An 8,308-nucleotide genomic window follows, 5' to 3' on the forward strand; every position below is an offset into this window, starting at 1 on the left:
ATTGCTCCTTTTTAATAACTGTCACCATGCTCTTCATATAAAGCATGCATTTTATCATTCAAAATGTTAAAAATTCTAAATCTGTTTATTTTAACTGTTTGTTTTTTCTTATGTCCAAAACAAATTCCTTGGATGTGAAAAACAACTTCTTACTAAATAAACTCTAACTCTGATGATCAAAGTCCATCCATCCATTTTCTTTACACGCTTAATCCCAAGTGGATTAAGCCTGAATCTAACAGTCTGTCTTCCCCTCGTCTTCCAGTTTCCCGGCCGAGCAGAGTTCAGAGGAACTCTGCACTGAACTCAACATACTCTTCAATAAAACCAGTTCAAACTTTTACTCTGTATCCTCTGTTTGGCTTCTCTGCTTTAGATAAAATCATGATAATCGGGTAAAAGAGAAAAAAAAAAGATTTATTTCACCTTCCCGATTCCTGATCCTGATATGACGAACTTTTCCTTTAAAATGAATGTGTTTTACTGTGTGCCTCTGTCTCTTTCCCTGTCTGACTCATGACAGTCCCGTTAAATTAGTTCCAGCTAAAACAGACCGGCGTTCGACCTTAGTTGGACATGAGCACAGTTGCAGTTTGACCAGCCTTATGCATTTTGATGAGATGTAGTTTCCACAACTTCATTTCCTCTCCACTGTTTTCTGGCCTTAGGAATGTCCGAATATCTCAGGGTCTCTGAAAACAACAAACAGCTCACTTTAATCTCATTAAAGTGAGCTATTTTTAGCCTGCGTTAGAGAAGAGTACAGTTCAGACCTGAAATTAGAACAAACATGAGCTGCAAAGGCCAAATTCCAGGTTTGCATCCGATCAGACGACCATATTAGTGTTAAAGTATTACACCACAGTGACAATGTTCGCTTTCCGTCAAAATGAAATGTTTTTATTTTCCACTAACTTAAAAAAAAAAGTGCTGGAAAAGGCTAACTTCTTTATGGTTTAGCCTTTTCAACTTAATGCATGCATACATCTTTGCTGACATGGTTCTAACCTATTGGTAAATGTTTAACTTGTCCGTTTAGGACATTTTCCTGGTGTGTTTTTGTTGACTACTCGGTATGAATTGCACACAGCATGGGTCAGAGCTCGTTCAAAATCTCAGGTTAAACCCTGGTCCCATAATGTAAAGAGGATTAGATTAACTGCTGGAAATTATGTGTAAATCTCTAAACAAAGTATTTTGTGCGGATATTGCTGGAACATAAGCAAAACATGTAATTCAGTTCAATTTATTAATGTAGCACCAATTGTCAACACGTCATCTCAAGGCAATTCAATCATTTCCCAAATGGGTGGATATAGATTGTTCTAGGGTGATGTTTTCAACTGCACATCATACACTGGAAAAAGTTTAAATCTAGATGAGTCATTTTTTCTTAAAATAAGTGCATTTGCTCTTGGATTGATGAGGTAAACAAGACATTTTGCCAATGGAACAAGACAATTTACACTTAAAATAAGAAAACACAATTGCATTGTCTTATTTCAAGTGCATAATATCTAATTATCTTATTTTAAGAGTAAAAATACTCATTCCATTGGCAAACTATCTGATTTACCTACTCAAATTAAGGGTAAATACACTTAATTAAGGACATTTTTACTCATTTCTAGGTGGTTTTTCCAGTGTAGAATAGACAAATGGATATTAATAATAAAGGGAGGAAGTGTTTGTGCAACAAGGGAGGATTAAATAGTGCAGAGGTTGTTGATTACTTAGTAACACACTGCTAATTAAAATGTTTTGTCAGTTTTTAGAACAGGGACAACATCACCGGTTCTTAGAGCTCGTATCCTGCAGCATTTAGAGTCACCCACGGTCCAAATGTATATTTTTTCACTATTAATATGTCCCAAAGCGTAGTTTCCTGATGTGTTTGTGAGAAAGATGACCTGAGAACAACCTGTGCAGCTAGTTTAAAAATTTAATTATGAAACTTGCTTTGAAAGTTTTCAGAGCGGCAGCAAAGCTCTGTTGACAGCCGGGCTTCGCTCCTACGCTTATGTTGGACTTATTTCCAGCAACAAAGTTGCCATGTTAGTGTTAGTGCTAGCCTGACATACCTGGTATTCAGTGTTGGGCACGTTACTTTGAAAAAGTAATTAGTTATAGTTACTAGTTACTACTCCCAAAAAGTAACTGAGTTAGTAACTGAGTTACTCCACAATAAAAGTAACTAGTTACTAGCAGAGATGGGAAGTAACAAAGTACAAATACTTCATTACTGTACTCAAGTAGATTTTTCTGATATTTTTACTTTACTTTACTACTTATTTTTATGGCGACTTTTTACTTCTACTCCTTACATTTTTACACAAATATCTGTACTTTCTACTCCTTACATTTTAAAAAATTGTCTCGTTACTTTATTTTTAATCATTTCAATGGAGTTACCGTTATTATTTTTCACGTCATCAAAACCAAATTCAATGTAATTGGATGGGAATCTACGTTGCATTTGACGCACCACTACAAGATGAATCGACAGATTCGGCGGTATTCATTCGCGGCAAATCATTGCAGCTTGGTGGCGGTGGCGTTAGCATAGTAGCATGGACGACGAGATGATTGAAAATGAACACAACGGAGATCTAGTCCTATTGGCAGACATCCATTTAAAATGTAGGCAACGGCATGAAAAAAGTGGTTTCTACTTTTACTTTTAGTAAATTTACATGCCTGTACTTTGTTACTTTTACTTGAGTAAAGAAGTTTAATTAGTACTTCCACTTTTACCAGAGTATTTTTTAACACAAGTATCTGTACTTTTACTCAAGTACGGAAAGTGAGTACTTTTGCCATCTCTGGTTACTAGTAAAAGTAACTATTGCGTTACTTTTTGCGAGAGTATGAAATTAATAACTGGGGATGTCTAATTCTGAAATCCTGTGTTTGGGTTGTTATAGATACTGCAACATGTAGCTATATCTATCTATCTATCTATTCCATCCATCCATCCATCCATCCATCCATCCATCCATCCATCCATCCATCCATCCATCTCCCTTTCTCCATATAGGCTATCATTTGATCGTTCACGCTCTCCATAGTTCTCCTGTGGCGCGAGCACAGGGCGGCTGTTACGCGCCTTTAGCGAGCATGCGCGTTTCCTGTCGCTTGCGCGGTGAATCGTGCCGCCGCGCTGTGCGGAGATGCAGGGGAAACCGTATCTGATGGGGAAACGCAGCTCGACGTAACACCAGTATTTCCATCTGGAAAAAGCTGTTTTGCTGCTGGAGTCCTCCTCACTCTCCATCCTTCCCTCTCTCATGACGCGCACACGAGTCCTATCATGAAAAAAGGTTAATTGTGCGACCTGAGTAATCTGCAGTAACGGGATGTCTGCAATTGTACCTGCGTTATAGTTACTGTAAGAGTAATAATTTTGATTACTCGTTATTGAAAAAAGGTAGCGGCGTTAGTAACGCCGTTACTTTCAACGCCGTTACTCCCATCACTGCTGGTATTGCAGGCTTCACTCCTTTAGCTTCACCATTACACTTAGACTCAACTTTATTTATCCCTTGAGATTACTCCAGGGAAATTCTGGTTCCACTAGCTTATATAGAGTACAAAAGCAAGATGCTATTAAAGATAAAAAATACAACAGACAATATAAAAAGAGCGTATGTAGTACAAAAAAAAACATTAAAAAAAGTTGTAATGTCCTGGAATCTGTTTCCTTTAGTTATAAAAATATCTGCACAGCAGAGAGCTAAGGGAAGACTACAGTAGTTGACTTGGATTATTGCACTTGCACTGTAATGATCTACTGACCTTATAAAATTAGTAAGAACTTACAGTAGTTGGCATGTGTTTTTGCACAGTAAGAGAGAAGAATGTTGCACATGAGTAACAAAAGGTAATGTTTTGGACAAGATGTCCAAAGAGGGGGGTATTGACATGTCATTTAATAAAAGAAGTTTCCATATTTTGCTTGCTGTTTTCAGCTCAGCATGGTGGACCTGGATTTTACCAAGCAAGTCACAGTGCTTTGTTTATCCAGATAGCCAGTGTCCTCTTAACCTGACTCCGCCAGATGGATTTGCTCCGCATATCCATCTGGAAACTTTCCGTTGAAGTAATTCTGGGAAGGGGTGAAAATACAGGTTAGCTGATTGGCCTATGTTGGTGATAGACGGGCCAAATAACCCAATCAGATCAACGAAGCATATGACGTACTAACAGAGCGACGACGAAAACACAACCACAAGCCAGACTACTCTTGCCGAAACCAGTCGGGAGAAGAGCAAAAACATCTTTTCCTCTGAGAAAAGCCTCCAGAGCAGTGTTTTGCTCTTCTTTCAGTGAAGAAATACTCTGTAATTCCGATAAAACTTGCTTGATAGCCACGCTAACGCTAGTTTCATCGGCTGAAGCTGCCATGTTCTTTAGACTGAACGGTTGCGCTTCTCGTTGCGTCACACCTCAACCCGCCTCAAAGCCAACGCTGATTGGACGTTTGTTTGGTGAACGGCTCCAAATATTCTTTAATGGAGAGTCTCCAGACTGATCTGCGAGTGAAACCTTGAAAGCTTGCGAGATCAGGATGGTCTCACGAGGCTAGCGTCCTTGGCTCAATCAGATCCTTCAGAGTTGCTGACAGGTTTCCAGGATATAGCTGCAACTAGAACACGCTCACTACCGGCTTCCTTCTGACCAGGACTAGGAAATACCCCTTTTTAGGGTAGAATAACAGAGACAACAGAGGTAAGCTAAGGGGGTGTGGAGCTAAGACAGGAACAAGAACCATGGCTGAGAGCAGGGCAGATGACCAGCTGTACATTGCTTTAATATATTAAAGTTGCACAACAGGTGAAACCCTGAGGATGGGGTGGAGCTGAAAGATACACCTTCTCTGGACAGTAACCTGTTATCCAAACCAGAAACTCTGGCTGAATGCTGAGGTGAGAGCTTTGCTCAAAGCTATAGAGACTCTGTTTTCAGGACAGGTGAGGCATCAGAACTCTGAGAATGTCATGATCATGACTCTGATAGCTGGCCTAATTTCTCATTTCTTTCACCTCCCTAACTCTGCCCAATTTGCACTTACCAGTCATTGTATCCACCTTTTTTTTTTTTTTTTTTTTTTTTTTTTTTTTTTATGTGGCTCAGTCCCAGCTATCAGGGCCAGATCATTGTTGCTGAGTTTGACTTTGATGCTCTCGTTCTCAGAGGCCAGTGGTGAGAGAGGTTTTTAGTATTTTCTTAGTGTTCCTGTTCATGTCCTGTCTGTGGTTCCTGTTTTGACTCGGTGGAGGGAGCTAGTTTTAACGTACAGTAGTTTTCATGATATCATGCCTTATTCTGCCTCCCAACTACTGAGCTTACCTGTTCCCATCTGAACGTTCTGCCTGAACTCTCTATTGGACATTTCAAACCCTGAACCTGCCTGAACACTCTGTGGATTCCTGTAACCCTGGATCGGCCTGTTCCTGTTCTGATTGGAGCCTCTTACTGGGCTTCAGACTCCTGGATCTCTGAGCCTGCCTCTTCTGAACTGTTTCCCTGACCTGGCTCTGATTCCTGCTTGTCCACTGGGGCTGCAGCATCTGGTTCACTCTGGATGGCTCCCACTGCATCTTGTTGGCACTCCATTGCCTGGACCCTACCCCGCCAGAGTTGCCAGCGGTGCCCTGCCTTCCTCCGAGGGCCGGTGCGGATCCACAGCTATGCGTATCTTATAATTTTAAATAGTCTTGCCTTGAATATTGGGTCCTACATTCTATGTACATGATAGAGAATAGAGGAAAAGACTGACTGTAGGCATTGGGAGGGCCAAAGCCACATACAGCCATAAGATTCAAGGTCACTTTATCCCCAATAACCCACAGCGCATGTGGAGGGGCATCAAATGCATTACGGGTTACAACATCAGAGATGCAAAATGCCTTAGAGACCCCTCATTGCCAAATGCATTCAACATGTTCTATGCCTGTCCTCCATCAGCAACAGTCTAATTTCACCTCCTGGTGACATGGCCCTGCCTGTAGATAAACCTCACTGTTAATTCATCTGTTGTGGAGGATGTTTAGTGGAGAAGATTAAAGAACAAACTGCATCAGGAAGACTAACCCTTGAGCAAGATTAGATTGTGAAAAAATATCCCAAGCTTTGTTCATCTGTATGAGCTACATTCAATCTATCGCTTAAACATAAAGAAAGGATGGTGCAACTCAGTGTGCGAAATACTTGTCAATATTTGGGGGGGTCCCCATCTCCCGATTGTTGCGCAATACCGATCAAAATTTTCTCAATATGTAATAGGCCTATAACATTACAAGTCAAAGTTAAAGTCAGCTTTAATGTAAATTCTTCACATTAATCGTTTTCGTCAGAGTAGCTTCATCTGGTGTGTTCCTGTTTGGCTGTGACGCCATCCTGGAGAGAAACATCAGCTGTGCTGCTTCCATCAACACCCTTGTTTCTAGATGCTGGAGATCGGCCTGTTTTCCAGTGCGGTCCTGTTTCTCTGACTGTGATTGAGTGGATGTGCTCTCTTCATCCTCTGACATGGGAGCTGGCTCAGAGCTCGTCTGCCTGGCTGTGTGTTTCCTGGACGGGGCCGCCTTTTATAGCTGCTTTTTGTATCTCTGCTTCTGTCTCCTTGAACCCCAGTGGGCCTCAGCAGATGGTCGCTCACACTGAGCCTGGTTCTGCTGGAGGTTTGTTCCTGTTAAAAGGGAGTTTTTCCTCTCCACTGTCGCTACAAGAATGCTTAGTGTGAGGGATTGTATTTGAGTCAATGAGTCGATGCAATCAACTGGTTTTCCTTAGATAGAAAACTTTGTATCAATTTGACTGTATGATCTGGTTGAACTGCAAAGTGCCTTGAGATGACATGTGTTGTGAATTTGGCGCTATATAAATAAACTGAATTTAATTGAATTGAATTCACCAGACATGCAAGGAAGACCTGCTGTCTTCGCGCAATCTGTTCCACGTCTGGTTGCCGTGTTGTTAAGTGTGGAAAAACCTCATGGCTAATTTGCATATGCGGTTCCACTTGGCAAAAAACAACATATTTGTGAATAAATGTTTTGAATTTTAAATATTGTACATGTTGAGCTTAAAAATATTTTAGTGACCATTAGTGACAAAAAATGTGTATTTTAAATTTTTTGACACAATTTAAGACCGCCATTAAATTTTGCTTTTGAGGCTTTCAGGGGGTCTCATTGGTTAATCGGGGGGGTCGAGCCCCCCCGGACCCCCCGTATTTCGCACTCTGGTGCAACTACAGACCTACCAAGACAGGAGCATCCATCTGAACTGGGCGAAGAGAAGGAGAGAAGCAACCAAGGCACCCATGGTTCCCCTGAGGGAGCAGAGAGCCATAACACCACTGGGACAATCTGTTGATTGGATTGCTGTTATTTGTACAAACCATATACGTATGTGGCCTGGAGTGGAAAAATTGTCACATTTTATAGAAAAAAAAACACACTAAATTACATATGAGGTTTGCAACAAGCCATCATTGCAAACATGGAAGCAGGTGAAACAAAATGGACATTTTGCCCAACATGGAACACCAAAACTTAAACAAGCAAAGAACATATTTTTTAAATTAAAATTTAAGAAGATTGTAATCCAGAAATTAAACTTTAAAAACAACTCATTTGAGAATAACTTTGTGCTCTATGGATTAATTTTTTCAAAATATATATATATATATATATATATATATATATTTTTTTTTTTTTGAGTTTTTGTGGGACTAGTGGTTCTTTTTATTTTATTTTATTTTTTTACAGTAAGCTGCGTCCGTGGCTATGGCCTCTGTATATGGGTCATGCACGCTAACCACTGCCCCACCTGCACGCCCAGATTTTTTTCAAAATATTTTAATGAAAGAAAAAAATAAAGTTCATGTTTAATTGTTACATTTCATTTTTCATGTTCTTTTATGTCATTTTTTCCAACTTCTTCATTTTTTTATTTATTGTTTCAAACATCTTCTATTTCAGACTAAGGAAGAGGATTAGGGCCAGTGGAAAAAAGAAAAAGAAAAAAAAAGTTAACTGATTTTTAAATTTTATTTCAGTTTAGTATGGGGAGAAAAGTCAGAATTCAGACTTTTTTCTCAGAATTCTAACTTTTTTCTCAGAATTCTGACTGAATTCTGACAACAAAAAAGTCAGAATTCTGAGATTAAAGTCAGAATTCTGAGATTAAAGTAATAATTCTGACTTTTTTCCCATATTAAACTGAAATAAAATTAAAAAATCAGTAAACTTTTTTTTTTCCCAGTGGCCCTAATCCTCTTCCGTATCAGACTGATTTATAC

The sequence above is a fragment of the Cyprinodon tularosa genome, unplaced genomic scaffold, assembly GCF_016077235.1.
Source record: "Cyprinodon tularosa strain WSP-4 unplaced genomic scaffold, ASM1607723v1 ctg168, whole genome shotgun sequence".
Lineage (NCBI taxonomy): Eukaryota > Metazoa > Chordata > Actinopteri > Cyprinodontiformes > Cyprinodontidae > Cyprinodon > Cyprinodon tularosa.